Consider the following 16,116-nt stretch of genomic DNA (forward strand, 5'->3'; position numbering starts at 1 on the left):
GTAGTTATAAAAACAGATATATAATATGCAGGTAGGAATCTACATGTCCGTGGGTAGCTACTTACTGTGGGGATGCAGGTATGTAGGAAAATAGGTGGGCTGGTTCAACAAGGACTTAAGTACGTGTGTGTGTGTGTGTGTGTGTGTGTGTGTGTGTGTGTGTGTTTATGCATGGACTCGCGCTCGGCTGCAGGTGCCGTTTGGTTAGTAAGTGGGAGGATAAATATGGCATGGTTGAGGCCTTAACATTACCATACCGTGATCATCAGTATCACCATAAACAAACTTCACATGTTTTCGTAACTGCTCTCCACACCCGGAATGGGTAAGGCAATTATTTCTCTATTTGCCCACTGCCTCCCTCTACATCCTGTGAGGGGTGACAGTGACAGAGGGACCTTTAACTATTTCTGGTTCGACTCAGCGACATTCTTTCCTTCCATAACACACCACCCTTCCTCATATACTTTTCCACCCTGTTGTTGGTTAACCTAGCGTAGCACCTCCTCAGTATCTCCTACCACATACAACCTTGCCTTGCCACTCCAACTCATTTTTTTCAACCATGTGTAGCCTTCGTCTTTTATTTTTTTACATCTCCCACGACACATCAACCTCCTCCATATACTTCCACACCCTGGTCCACTCTCTATTGCCTAATCCAAGAATTATATTCATGAAACTAATCTCATCTTAATCTTACACAACTCGTATTAAAGTTCTACCGAGGTAATTACTGCTAATGTTCATCAAGACCAGTTCTCGTAACATCAATTTTAGATGCCGAGGAATTTCTTGAAGGGGATATGTCCATATGTCTCTCACTAATGATTTTTGAGAATGAGGTGTCTCACTCCCGTAGACCTCAGAGACTTCAGCCAAGCAACACCACTCAGAATTAGCCTCCAACACCAAACCACACCAAGGGCATTAATAGATGGGCCTTGAAACTCCTGCATCTTTTACGTAATATTGTAGTTGTTTGTAATCTTTATGTCTGTGTAATGCTTAGTAATGTGTAGATCCCGCAGCTAGTAAATAATGTACTTATTCTAACATCATCCGCAAGCCAACGAGACTCTTCCCTCATATCTGCTTAATCTTTACTGTGCAGGACGTCAGGCCACTCGTAAGCTGAGTAAAATCGCTAGGCAGTATAACGAAGAAAATAGTTTACGAATACTATTTCACTAAATAACCGGCAAATTAGTTTCTTTTTCACGCTGTGGCAACGAAAGGGGACTGCCATACTCATCCCCGGTACTGGGTACACGGGGCAACATAACACACATGCAGACTTCGCAAATGATAGAGCAGGGATGTGGACAGCTGACGATTGTTCTTATAACTGACAAAAATGGGCACTAAAAATTGAAGTGCAAAAGCACTTAACGTATATATTGTAACAGCTAACAGACATAAGAAAACAGACAAAAACAGGATGAAAGATAACAAGGATTCTCTTTGTTTCTTGGCAACATCGACTGGAAGGGCTGGCGAAGCAGTAACACCACCACTAGCTGTTTACACTCAAAATAAGCGGCTGGATCAGAGTTTTTGCGGTGTAACACACGTACTAGCCAGGAGAGGCTGTCTTATTACACATCAGTGTTTCATCCCACATACTCCAACTCACCACTTTCCTTGCATGTGTGTTAAGTCCACAATAAAGTGTCATGTGACGGTCACTGGGTACTAAACCTGCATTTTTGTTTTATAAATCTTAATGCAGACAGCAACGCAACTGCTGCCTTCATTATATTTTCCCAGGTCATGTTCCTGGCGCTGATTTTCTCTTAAATTTGCACCTCATGCATAGGTGATTCATCTTCCATTTTCACCCGAATAATCGCAGATTTGGAAAGTAAATAGTGAACCCTAGAACTGCAATGTCATGCTTCCCCACATCTTCGGCTTCCTCTCCATTATACACCTCTCCTCCGTGTACATCAAGTGTGTGGTGTGTTGATGGAGTGAGAGGAGGTGATGGTGTTAAATGGTGGGGCAGTGTCAGTTACTACCACTACAACTAAGCACTCAAAGAGGTTGGGGTATAGTCTCGTAAGAAGATTTAAAAAAAAAAAAAAAACAGAATATACAGTATAAAATAGCGTGTGTGTGTATATGTGTGAGAGAGAGAGAGAGAGAGAGAGAGAGAGAGAGAGAGAGAGAGAGAGAGAGAATGAATTTGGAAAACCGTACCCTTCTATTCTACACCCTCTGTCTCACACCTGGCATTCTATTCAAAACTTAACTAACAGGGGTGAGGCGGAGTGAGGGGACAGGGATAAGGTAGTGTGAGGGGGTTAGAGTGAGACACAGGTGACCCCAGTCTAGGTGAGGTGCAGCCAATCAGGTACTACTCAATAAACAACACTTACACCTCATTACAACTTCAGCTTTAACGTGAGAAATATATTTTGGATACCCGTACCAAAAATACCCCAGTACCTAAAATCTTCATATGTTCTGGGTATTAATAAAGGGATAATGATAAGGACTCGTAAACTGACAAATAAATGACTTACTCAGGAGTGGATAAGGCCCGTCTGCAACATCTTAACAGGTCCCTGAGGGATTTTCAAGGCTTTGGCATTTTCCAGCAAACTTTTCGATACTTACTCAAACTACGCAATTTCTTACTCTTTACTCGTATTTAGTTTTTCTAAATTCGTAAGACAACAGCATGAATTACGAGTGGGAGGAAGAGCAGAAGTATGGATGTGAGGTGAGTGATATGAGGTGTTATGGCAGGGAAATGACAAAAAAAATGTAAAATTACAAAAGTATAATGCAGTAAAAGGTTACTGAACTGAAGGGACAGTCAAGAGGGGAAAAAGGACGTGTGGTCAGCAAAAATGCAACAAATTGTTTCCAAAAAAATTTCAAGCCAAAAAAATTACTATTGAGAGAGAGAGAGAGAGAGAGAGAGAGAGAGAGAGAGAGAGAGAGAGAGAGAGAGAGAGAGAGAGAGAGAGAGAATGTTTTCACACTTTTAACCTGACTATACATGTAAGCTGTAATCACCTTTGACGAGACGCAGCTAAAGAAAAAGCTAGATGGATTATTAAGAGAAGTGATAAGAGACAGTACAATATATCACATCCGTATCTTATGGACTCCATTGATGACTCAGGCTGTATAATCAGACGGAAAGAGATATAATTCTAAATTCTCGCATTCCTGTCTCATTCACATATTGCTTAAAAATCTTTATAACTGGTAAAAATGTACAGCAGCTAATAAGCACTCATTCTACAGTAACGAAACTAGGGCAACATATATTTAATTATCATATGCAATGAAAGCCAATATTAACACATATCAAGCAACAACAACAAAAATAGGAAACAAGAACAACAATAATAACAATAATAACAAAAACAACAATAATAATAATAATAATAATCAAAATAATAATAATAATAATAATAATAATAATAATAATAATAATAATAATCCATCCATCCATCATCCAATCTTACGTTACCCCATGAGGAGCGTTGGAGCCCGGGGCTAGGCAAGTTGGTCCTGACATTTAAGACGAGAGGACTAGCCTCACTCATCCCTGAGTGGCACGTGAGCAATAAGCCCTAACCATCCCTTGGATATAAACCTTCACCAGCTCAATCCGACTGGAGCGCCGTAATTACCCACTACACCACCAGGCGCCAAAATATGGTTATATAGTTACCACCCAGCGTAGTAAATGATTTCCTCGTGTACAAGAAACCATTTGGCTTGTCACTCATTGTAGAGTCACCCACAGGCAGAAGGAAAAAGACAGAAGGGGGAATGTAAAGTCGCCTGCAGGCAGAAAGACGAGGAAAGAATGAAAGAAAGAAAGACAGAAGAGGATGGAAGGAAAGAAGGATGGAGGAGAGGAAACGGCAGACACCCCAGAGCAGCACTACATCGAATGAATGGATGGTGAGAGCCCCCACCTACCACATATAATAATAATAATAATAATAATAATAATGATAATAATAATAATAATATCCATCCATCCATCCATCATCTAATCCAGTGTTGCCCCATGAGGAGCGTAGGAGCCCGGGGCTAGGCAACTTGGTCCTGACATTTGAGATGAGAGTGCCCACCCTCACTCATCCCTGAGTGGCATTTCGTGAACAATAAACCCCAACAAACAAACAATAAACCCCAACAATAATAACAAAAAAGACCAAGACGATGACCAGGGCCACGACGATGAGAGAGAGAGAGAGAGAGAGAGAGAGAGAGAGAGAGAGAGAGAGAGAGAGAGAGAGAGAGAATCATCACTATCAATTATCTTAACCTCCCACTTCATCATTTTTCAGTCCAGGTCAAAGGTTAAGTTAATGTTGCTTAAAGTGGAAGCTGAGGATAGGCTTCGCTGACTATAGCTACGTTAGACAAGCTTTTAATAGGCTAGGTTATGCTAGGTTAGGGAAGTTTCCGTTGAGCTGGACTAGGTTAGGATAGAGGATATTAAATTGGGTTAAGTTTGGCTACGGAAAAATTTGGTATGGATGGATTAGATGGTCAGGATAAGTTAGAATGGGTTATATTGGATTACGATGCTTAGATTATCCTAGGCTTTGACGGGTTAAGTTAGGAAAGGCTACGTTAAGTTAGGTCAGGTTTAAACTGAGGAGGAGAGACTGCAAACTTATATGTGGTGTATTTCTGACTAAATATTCATGAACATTATTTTAGGCATCGGGCAATCGTGGAAGGTCAGAATGGTTAAGTGATGGAGGTAAAAAAACGAGATAATAACACTGGTCTAACAGACAGATAAACAGATGTGATCAACAGCGTCCACATATGAGTTACACACACACACACACACACACACACACACACACACACACACACGAAGGTTACAAGCATACAACGTATACAAACATACATGATAGCATACATACATTAAAACATACTTACACACGACAGCACACAAGAACACAAACACAGGCTACACACGCACACCACGCATTAAGAACGAGATACTTCGACGCTTCACTCAAACTCTGATCATGACCCGTGACCTTGACCTTTGACTGATGGACTGATCTGCATCAAATCGAATAACTTCTTCCCATCGCATCCACATGTGGCAAGTTTGATTCAGACCTGATCCAGTTTTCAAGGAATACTTACCACGCCATGAATTTTGACCCTGACTCTTGACTTCCTCTTTACATCGACCTGCATCAAAGTACAATCTCTTTTTCCTATACCCACACACAATTCACCTTCCAATTTTGACCCAAATCAAATTAAGCATTCTTGAGACACCTTGTTAACAAAGATACATACTGTACATGGAAACGGCCTCAGTCACAACGAATATGTCATCGACGTCGCTAACAAAGAGCCAGGAGGTTATGGACGAAGGGCAGGAACAGGAAAGTAGGATAGAGAAGGACACGACAGAGACAGGCAGACCAGGAAATGGCAGAGGAAGGTATTACAGGGCGAAACAAGGCGGGGTGAGCCAGACGGGGCAGTCTGAGGCAGAACAGGGCAAGGTGAGGCAGGACATGGCAAGGAGAGGAGGGGCAGGTCAGGGTAACTTAGGCAAAGCAGGGTGAGGCAGGTCAGAGAGAAGCAAGATGTGACAGTAGAAGCCTGAATAAGAGAGGATGAGGCAGACCAGAACAGAGAGAGGTGGATCCAGAAAGGCGAGGCAAGGGTGAGGCAGGGTACGGGGGGGGGGGGCAAGACAACTCACTGCAGGGCGGGGCAGGGCGAGGCAGGGCGGGGTACAGGAGGATCAACTGATAACAGGCCAAGCGTGAAATTGTCTTACCCCGAGGAAAGTCTTATTGAAAACACCAACATGCCAGGAGGTCTGTTTTTATTTTATTTTTTATTTTTATTTTATTTTATTTTTTTTTTGTCCTGGCAGTGTCATGCGGTTTTTGTTCAGCTAAAATGACATCACTAGTTGCGAATTTAGGAATCAAGCTGAACCAGCCTTCTGTAAGCTCCTTATTAACATCCGCCTCCTTTTTCGCCATATCTCTGACGTGTCTTTCCCCAAAGTTGTATTAACCCTCCCTCCCATTGTACCCGTGTCAGCAGGTGACCTCTCAATCCTTAACCCCGTCAACACCTCTAATAGGAAGATTGTAATCCATCCTTCACTGAGGGACAGAGGGTTCGGCTGCAACACCTCAGAGGTGTTGCTGTGTCTGTGTGTTCAGTGTCAGGCGATCTAAAACCAAATAAATCTTTATTTACATGCCATAATAAAAACACCTCGCTGCTCTCGCTGCTCTCCGTGTGTGGAAATAGTGGGCTGAGCTTGGGTGAGTGAGCTCATGCTTTAGTGCCTCCCACTGACAACTAAAATGAGAGAAAAGGCAAGGGGTGCGATGTCACGGGTACTGCCATACCCCACTGGTTGGTTAGGATAGTGAACGGGACCTTAGGGCAGTGAAATTATAAGTTCCAGCAACTCTCACTACCTAAGAGTTTAGTAAGAGGGACTGTGCACGTCAGTTTGCTGTGTACCTCCATCTGTCTGTGTGTGGAAACTTGCCCTTGATTTTACGCTGACATACCGACCCTTTTGTTAAGTAGCTTGCTACCGTCACTGAAAGCAAACTCAGCCTAGCGTTTATCTGCCAAAGACTGAAGGAGCTACAATTTTGCATTTTTCTGCCATAAAACTGGTGACAGGTTTTGTGTGTGTGTGTGTGTGTGTGTGTGTGTGTGTGTGTGTGTGTGTGTGTGTGTGTGTGTGTGTGTGTGTGTGTGTGTGTGTGTGTGTGTGTGTGTGTATGCGTGCGATGTCCAGGTGAAGGTTTCTACTCAGTGGAGCTCACTTCCCCTAGGGAGGTTTATCGTATGGCGGTGTAAACGGAGAAGGACTAACGCTGTTAGTATCTTTAATCAGTACCATCAACCTATCCTGTCTGTCCATACCGTACACGGGACGAGCGGGATCCAAAGCCACAGTAAAGAATTCTTAGGGAAAAAATCAAACTACCAACAGAAAACTAAGCAAAATGAGTCATACTCAACTGCCTCTTATTCAAGCACTCAAAACAATCACCATCATAAATGTTATACCATACAGAACAGAACGCATCAGCAACACCTGAGGGGCAGATACGTTCCCTAGACTATCAGTTTATGAGAAATGCAACTTATTTTCTATGTATCATCTTGATATTTTCATCAGTTTTAAACCTATCATTGGCAAATCACTTGTTTTCTCATATTTCTTCCTTGTTCCCATCCACAGCTACTTACCAATGTACCATCACTTCGGTCTGCCACGTCGTTCAGTCCCCTTAGATTAATTGAATAGATCTTATTCTAAACCCTACCCTACACACAAGACACTGGTCCTTTCCCCATGCGTATACCATCCAAGAACACCATACTTTTACATGCTAGGAAGAAGAAAAAAAAAAAAGCTAGAAGTCGGCAAGTGTCCCTCCCCCCCCCCCCAAAAAAAAGCCAAATTCAAGATCCATTCATTTCGAGACGTCCCCTAACTCAAAAATTTTTACATTCCGCGTATTTCATGCATAACGCTATTTCTGACGGTTACTGATTATTTTGCGTAAATTATATCTCCTACATATCCACCTCTCCTTCGCTCACTCTGTAATTTTCATATTAATGCCACAAAGTGTCTCACACCAGTATCATCTGTGCATCGAAAACTCCCTCTTGCACGCCATCTTTAGCTGTCTCTGCGTAATCAGGTTTTCTTTGCCACTAACCACTTATTCAGCCTGATTTGTCCTATTTTCCGCTAACAATGAACATAACAATGAACATACAGTTGTATTTCTTTTTCATATCACTACTTAGAAGTCATTAAAATCTGTACTACCTTCATAGTTTTGTTATTCACCTGCGTGATGTAAGCTAAATACCACCAATCTCCAATATTGTTATAATTTGCGTCTACGTTCACCATCCGACATCGCAATCCCAAAGTCAGAACTCGTAACAAAGATCCATATTGGTAACACCAAACCACGCCGCATCATTTGCATCAGTCTGATTTAAGACCAGTTGTCCATCTTTCCCCATTCATCATCATTTTCGCCACTTTTCCGTCACACCCACCTCATACACCTCACCATAAGAGCTTCCATACAGTGTGAAGTCAGAGGCTGATGGTTTCATCAGTTCCCTTTCTATTACGGGCTCCCTTTAACCTCTCTATTTTCACCGCTGTTTGCATCTTTATCCCTCAGCAATCGGCATTTCATTGGTCACTACTCTTCTGAACTGTCTGCTTGTTTTCCTCCTCCAGCAAGGCGGCCGAGTACCGTCAGTCTGTCAAGGCATTCCCACTCCTTTTCTATCTAGCTCTCTAATGCAAGAGTAAACCGATGCTCAATTACATCATGTAGGCAAAAGGTTAGCTATGGAACTTCCTTCTCAGTGCATGTTTCCCTCTACCTATGACCTACGTTTTTTTTTTTAATCCAATGTGTCGAGGGAAGTTGAAGTGAACAGGCCTAATATTAAGCTATCTTTTCTGCAGGTTCTCCCGAAAAGAACAACTTTTGTTTTGTAGGCTTTCAACTCTTGGTTCTTTCGTCCTTGTATTACAAAAAAAAAAAAAAAAAAAAAAAAAATCGCCTCTTCATACCTGACAAGCCATGAGCAGACGGTACAACTGTGTCTCATATCCACAGTTTTACTAATTTCTCAGATCTCTTATTACAAGTGCCTCATTAATATCATGGAAGCTCCCCAGTAACCAACAGCAGCTGCGATGACAAACAAGATAAAACAACAAAAACTGTCGATACTGCCTTAAAGACAGGCCCGTAGCCACGGGGGGCTATGGAGGGGCTTAGCCCCCCAGAAAAACTCATCAGCCCCCCCCCCCAGAGGTTTTTCACTTAAAAGCGTATATGATTTGCTTACACACAAATCGGGAAAATAAACGAAAATTAAAGCCAGCTACACTACTTATTCATGACACGTGATTTGATTCTATAAAGCTACATGTTTAATGACGGTTATTATAATTATGGTCATGATTTAATTCATTATATGCACAATAAGCTGGTACAGGTTATAGGTGTTAGAGTGGAATTTAGTTGAACCCGGTCGTGGTTGAATGAACCGTATCAGCGCGACAGCGGTTTGCATGTTTATAGGGCATGTGCCGCTAGGAAAACGGTGCGCAGTACCGTTTCAAATGCAAACTAATACCTACGAAAACACCGTGAAGCCTACCAACTTGGCAGTCTGGGCCCTAGCACACTAGATAGTAAGTGCAGCGCAGAGAGTCACTCAACCGACAGTGCGAAACAGTACTTAGTGGGACGAGTGATCAGGTAAGCAAGTCTTCTCGTAATCTCGTTAGCAATATCAATGCCAGTTGGCAAATTGCAGATACTGCCGGACTTATGATTAGCTTTGAAAAAGATACGAGTTGAAACTTATGAAAGTTGAAAAAGCTATGAAGTTATGGAAAATATCTTGAACGCTATGAAATATATTTATCATTAAAATATTTTAACCTGCAGTTTTCTTAACGTTCACTTTGGTACCAAAAAACTGGTTTCAGCTGGTTTTAGTGCTTACACTAGTATAATGCAGCATATATTTAGTTCATTACATGTTCATACAGTACATTCTAGGAGAAATATACGTGGAATGAAGAGTATAAAAAAATAACCCCCCCCTACGATGGAGATGGTCCTCCCAAATTTCAAGTCCTGGCTACGGGTCTGCTTAAAGAACTGTGCACATGAGCCCCTCTGGTGACCTCATGTAAGGTTAGCACTTGCCTGGTGTCTTTGTCGTGTTAAGACTTCACTTGTATTTACAACTCGCCGCTTAAAAATTAAAGCAGCATGTGTAAAAATACCTGTCTCCTAATGCCAACACTGACACGCTGATGGTCCTTTGTGATTACCTGTTCGGCTTGGCGTAATTCTGGCTACTCACTCACAGTTCACTGGTCAGTCCCTGTCTTGCATGACATTAAGTGCTGCACAGGTGTTTGGGGCAGTAATTAACCTGTAATTCTAACCACTTCAAAGAAAACTGAATATTATTGGTATCATTTGCAGCCTATTATGCTTACCTCCTTAATGCCTGACATCTATTATTCCTGAGTGGAAGATAAATGTGGGTGAGCTTGAGGCAATGTGGGAGACTTCTGTGCTCATAAAAGGGCATCAAGTGAGACTGACGATGAGGAAGTCAATTACTGGGCACTTTAGCCTGTCACTGGCGGGCAGGAATAATCATCAGTCCCTCACCAGCATCATCCCTCCTCTAAGGTGGGGTGTGGGGGGGAGACGAAAGGGACTGAAAACATAGAAAAATGTGATTTGCTCCGACACAGCTTACGTGCCTCCTTGGTCTTTCTCTTCCATCTTGCATCTAAATGCATGGTTCTGCGAAGTACTCTTTGTTATAGCACATATTACAGAGTGATAGCTACTGGTATGTAGTACACGCCTTTAATCTGTATAGTTTGTTATTAACACGGTCACAGACCAATGACAACTGTGTTATTGCCTTCTCAGTACATCAGACGGTAGACACAGGCAGCGCTCACTACTAGGGAACATAGTGGCTGCAAACTCCATATAATACAACACTACTGTAACGCCACTAATTTAAGGGTAACGTAGGGGGCACATACGAGTAAGCTTTTATCATTATTACCGAATGACTGAATATTTCCCATTAGGTTACTCTCTCTCTCTCTCTCTCTCTCTCTCTCTCTCTCTCTCTCTCTCTCTCTCTCTCTCTCTCACACACACACACACACACACACATACGCACGCATGCACGCGGAAAATTTGATTGATTACGACGTTCTCAACGTTTGTTGGTCTTGTGCTTCTATTCACCTCCTATAAGGTAACTATTCACTTGACAGACGCCCACATTCACACTCACACGCACACTATAACCCTCTTCCTCACCCTCATCCACCGCCACACATAACACGTCACACCTTCCCCCCCCCCACACACACACAGCATCCTCTCCACACCCACATCCACACACATCCACCCCAAAACACCCAATACTTTCTCACCTCACTACTGATGAATGAACATACTCGTACACTGAACCATTAAACAGCTTTAGCCAATACAGTTCATCGAAACGACGTCGTAAAAGGAATATAAAGGAAAACCAAAATTTATTTAGACAGCCAGCAACTGTAGGAAAATCTGACAGCTGACATTCAAGCGCTGAATGGAAGTGGGGTCTCTGGGTGGTGTATATTTTTCACACAAGGTAGAATTTTGCAGTCTGTGTTGTCATACCTTCTACCACACAGTGGCAATGTGTTTGATATTGGCGTGGCGGATCTGTGTCTGGATGACGATAATTCACTTCCGACGGATAATTTTGGACCCTAAACCGTCTTCTAACGTTTATTTTGCACAAATGAAGTCGAGAGAGAAGGCGAGATTAGCAGAGAAAGGGAAAGTAAGAAAGACAGTGAAAAAAAAATATTGATGGAGCGTTAATGTCAGGACTCCATATTATAATTACAAATCATAATAGATAGATAGATAAATAGATAGATAGACAGAACTCCAGGCAAGCCTGGGAAAGGGAAATGATCTTGCAAGTTAACTGAGGAAATGTTGACAATACACAAGAAGTAGCAAGTCAGGGGATGATGTAGGTAGTGTGTCAGCGAGATAGCATACGAACAAAGCCTAGTGACATACACACAGGTTTCTAGAACTTTCCAACCACAGTGTAACACACGTGACACGACCCCTGCTACATCAGAATTTAGGAAGCAGAGCTCAGAAGGAGACAGGCCATAGAACCGGCAGGTAGTAGGGAGAACGAGCCTAGCAACATGGGCGAGAGAGAGAGAGAGAGAGAGAGAGAGAGAGAGAGAGAGAGAGAGAGAGAGAGAGAGAGAGAGAGAGAGACAGGGAGGTAGCTCGCGGGTCTCTACTTATACTTCACTCATGTGTGAGAGACTTTGTTAATATTTCCAAGACAAAATAAAAATAGTCCCATACTATTCTTTACCTCTCCTGTCATTGCATGACAAAAGGGAACAAAGATTATCTACTTACAAAGCTACTCACGTATAACAACCGCTCGTCCACAAGTCTAATATGTATAACCAACCAATCCACAAAACTTCATCACTACAAGTTTATACGAAGACTTTTATGACATTTGGTTGGCAGCGAAAGTACGGACCTCGTCTTCAAATCAACAGTGAATTTCTACAAAAGCAGGCGGGACTCTACAAGATTAGCTTCAGTTCTACAATGAATTCCTACAATATACATGCCCACGAGTGTACAACTGATTCTGCATTATCAAGATTGAAAACAAAAAATACCTCTCACAACCAACAACTCACAACCAGCTCCTGACAGTTCTCTCCAACCCCCCCTCCGTCTCCACGATCATCACGCTGATTTAGAAGTGATCACACGACGTCTTGTCAGTAGTTTAACAAAGTACTGATACAAACAATCTTGCAATTTCTACGACGAACCAACGATCTACAACCATCTACAATCAACTACAAGTAACAACTTATAATCTTCTACACGCACCTACAAGTAGCGGCAGTCTTCATCCCACAACGAGTAAATCACAAGAAAAAAGGACCGAGAATACATCAAGAAAGAAAAAACAAAACAAACAAACGAAGATTGAGATACGAATCACAACTCACAACCACCAGACCTCACCCTCCTTTCTCTCCTACCGTCCCCCAACCTCCACCGCTGACGCAGGAGTCGAGAGGTCAAGACGACGAAGCAAATACCAAGCCCATATTCACAACTCATCTTACTCACTCATCTTCACTCAAGTTACTCATCACTACTCGTTTACTCACCACAGCTACCAGTGTGGGAAGTCGACGTCACCATACATGTGCTGAGACGACGACAAGCCATGTGTCTGACACCCCACAACACGCCAATCAACCCGTGAAGAACAACGCTATCACCACGTGCAACACCACTCACACAACTTCCACCACGGTAAAAATTAGTGAGTTACTTCATTAATACAATACACAGTGAGAGACAAAAAACTTCTGCACAAACATATAAAACGTGCTGTATAGTTACAACTTAAATACATATACCTACTTCAATTATCTTCATAATTCAATCATTAAATACTTGCACCAATAATAAATATTCTACACTATATATATTCATTCATTTATTATAGCATTTATTTACTACCAACGAGTGTTACCATTTATACCTACATAAAATATGTTTCATACATACAGCTTTACATTATTACATCCAAAAAGTAATAAAGAAAATATACCATCACAGTTACTCAGTGAGCGATTAAGAGAACTATATTAAACATTTATTAATTAAAGCTACCTAGTGGAAACAGATAAATTAAGTTACAAGGAAATCCAGAAAAAAAAAAAATGGCCAACACAAATGACGTTAGCAAGAATGAACATCTTCAACACAATCGTGAAGACAATGATTTCCACACAGTGCTGACACATATATTGCCCACGATAGGTACAAGTGAAGAACAAGTCAGTGTATATAGTTAATGCTGTATATAGTGTATATATATATAAATTTTTTTTTATAAAATAACAGAATATGGGGCTATATAATATCATTTTCAGTAATATCTGTGCAATATAAACTAAACCTCAAAAAAGGGTCCCTAGGAAATTAGCCAGCAATTATGCAACCATGAACAACACAGAAAAAGCGTAGACAAACGAAGAAAAACAAACTATAGAAAATCAATACATACAAAAAAAAAAAAAAAAAAAAGAAAGAAAGAAAGAAAAAGAAATAGAGTAAGATCACATAAACAAATGAAAATAAGTGCAACTGTTACCACAAATGCCAAAATACCACATAAACTACAAACAAAAAAGCAAATTGTTGTCTCCACAAGCTAGTGGCATGGCACATCATATCATCGACCGCAGCATGACCGGATTCAATGTCAGGACTGCAATTATTACAATTATGTAACTACAAACAATATGTAACAATTATGTAACAGTTGCATTAACAAGATGTAACTTTTATGTAACTTTAACTACAATTATGTAACTACAAACAATATGTAACAATTATGTAACAGTTGCATTAACAAGATGTAACTTTTACGTAACTTTAACTACAATTATGTAACTACAAATAATATGTAACAATTATGTAACAGTTGCATTAACAAGATGTAACTTTTATGTAACTTTAACTACAATTATAAGGCCAACACAATTATGCATTACCACAATATTATGTAACAATTCATAAAATGTTACAATTATGTATTACTACAATGTTACTACAATGTAACAATCACAATATAATTATGTAACAATTCACAATGTTACAATTATGTATTATCACAATGTTACTACAATATTATAAGTCATACAATTATACCACAATTCTGTATTACCAGAATCATCTTACAAGTTAGGTGAAATATTAGACATTACTAAATGGATAACTCAATATGTAATGTAATAACCTAGCAGTATTACCATTGCACAAGTATATGCGTATGTCTGTTATACATACACATCTTACAAAATGTCATACAACAACCATTGCATTTATTCAAATATGTACACAACTTGTTTAAAATGTAATATTACTAGATCATTGCAATTTACTATGAATATTGTATGTGTATAATATTATAATCAATATTATGTACTAATAGATTAGCATATGTCAATGATGATTGCTGTCGGAGGACCTTCAGCGGCGCGGCCGAGCAATGTCAGGACTCCATATTATAATTACAAATCATAATAGATAGATAGATAAATAGACAGATAGACAGAACTCCAGGCAAGCCTGGGAAAGGGAAATGATCTTGCAAGTTAACTGTAGAAATGTTGACAATACACAGGAAGTAGCAAGTCAGGGGATGATGTAGGTAGTGTGTCAGCGAGATAGCATACGAACAAAGCCTAGTGACATACACACATATTCACACACAGGTTTCTAGAACTTTCTAACCACAGTGTAACACACGTGACACGACCCCCGCTACACCAGAATTTAGGAAGCAGAGCTCAGGAGACAGGCCATAGAACCGGCAGGTAGTAGGGAGAACGAGCCTAGCAACATGGGCGAGAGGGAAGAGAGAGAGAGAGAGAGAGAGAGAGAGACAGGGAGGTAGCTCGCGGGTCTCTACTTATTCCTCACTCGTGTGTGAGAGACTTTGTTAATATTTCCATGACAAATAAAAATAGTCCCATACTATTCTTTACCTCTCCTGTCATTGCATGACAAAAGGGAACCAAGATTATCTAATTACAAAGCTACTCACGTATAACAACCGCTCGTCCACAAGTCTAATATAGTATGTATAACCAATCCACAAAACTTCATCTCTACAAGTTTATACAAAGTCTTTTATGACACTGAAAGAAAAAACAAGAGGGGGGAAGCACTATGAAACACAGAGAATGGAAAATATGATGAAAGTGACAAGCCTATGGGATCGAAATTATGAGAGAATGAAACAAAGAGTGTGAGGAATGCCGGTTACAAGCAGGAAAGAAAAGAAAATGAAGGAATAAGAAAGCAGGCAGGAGACAAAGAACAACAACTCGGGAGGAAGGGAGGAAAGAGAGATAGAGGGAGCCGAGTCGAATGAAATGGGACGGGGAGAGAAGGGAAAGGAATGATATAAAAGTATGGAGGACTGAGAGAAACAGGCAAAGGAATAATCTTTATCTCAATGCCCATTCCACTACTATAAATGAAACAGGTAAGATCCAGAAACAGGAGAAACACAAGAGTTAGAGAATTATCATCAAAGTTACCTGTTGAAATATGCCACACCTCTGCTTTCTCATCACTCATCGTTAAAGCAAAAGGAGAGAGAGAGAGAGAGAGAGAGAGAGAGAGAGAGAGAGAGAGAGAGAGAGAGAGAGAGAGAGAATGGCAAAAGTGGTAAGGTCAAAAGAAAGACTTGATAAACAATGGGGAAAATGAGATAGGCACAGAACACTGCCATAAACTGCGAACCACACCAGTTGCTGTCACCAGTCTTTCTCTCTCTCTCTCTCTCTCTCACTTCAGATACCATACCTATTTCATTTCGTATGACACCATTCTTTAATTAAAATCGATAGTCGTGCCTTAGGATATGCACCTGTTT

Source organism: Coenobita brevimanus, chromosome 7, assembly GCF_032717465.1.
Source record: "Coenobita brevimanus isolate Jiangsu-jjx chromosome 7, ASM3271746v2, whole genome shotgun sequence".
Lineage (NCBI taxonomy): Eukaryota > Metazoa > Arthropoda > Malacostraca > Decapoda > Coenobitidae > Coenobita > Coenobita brevimanus.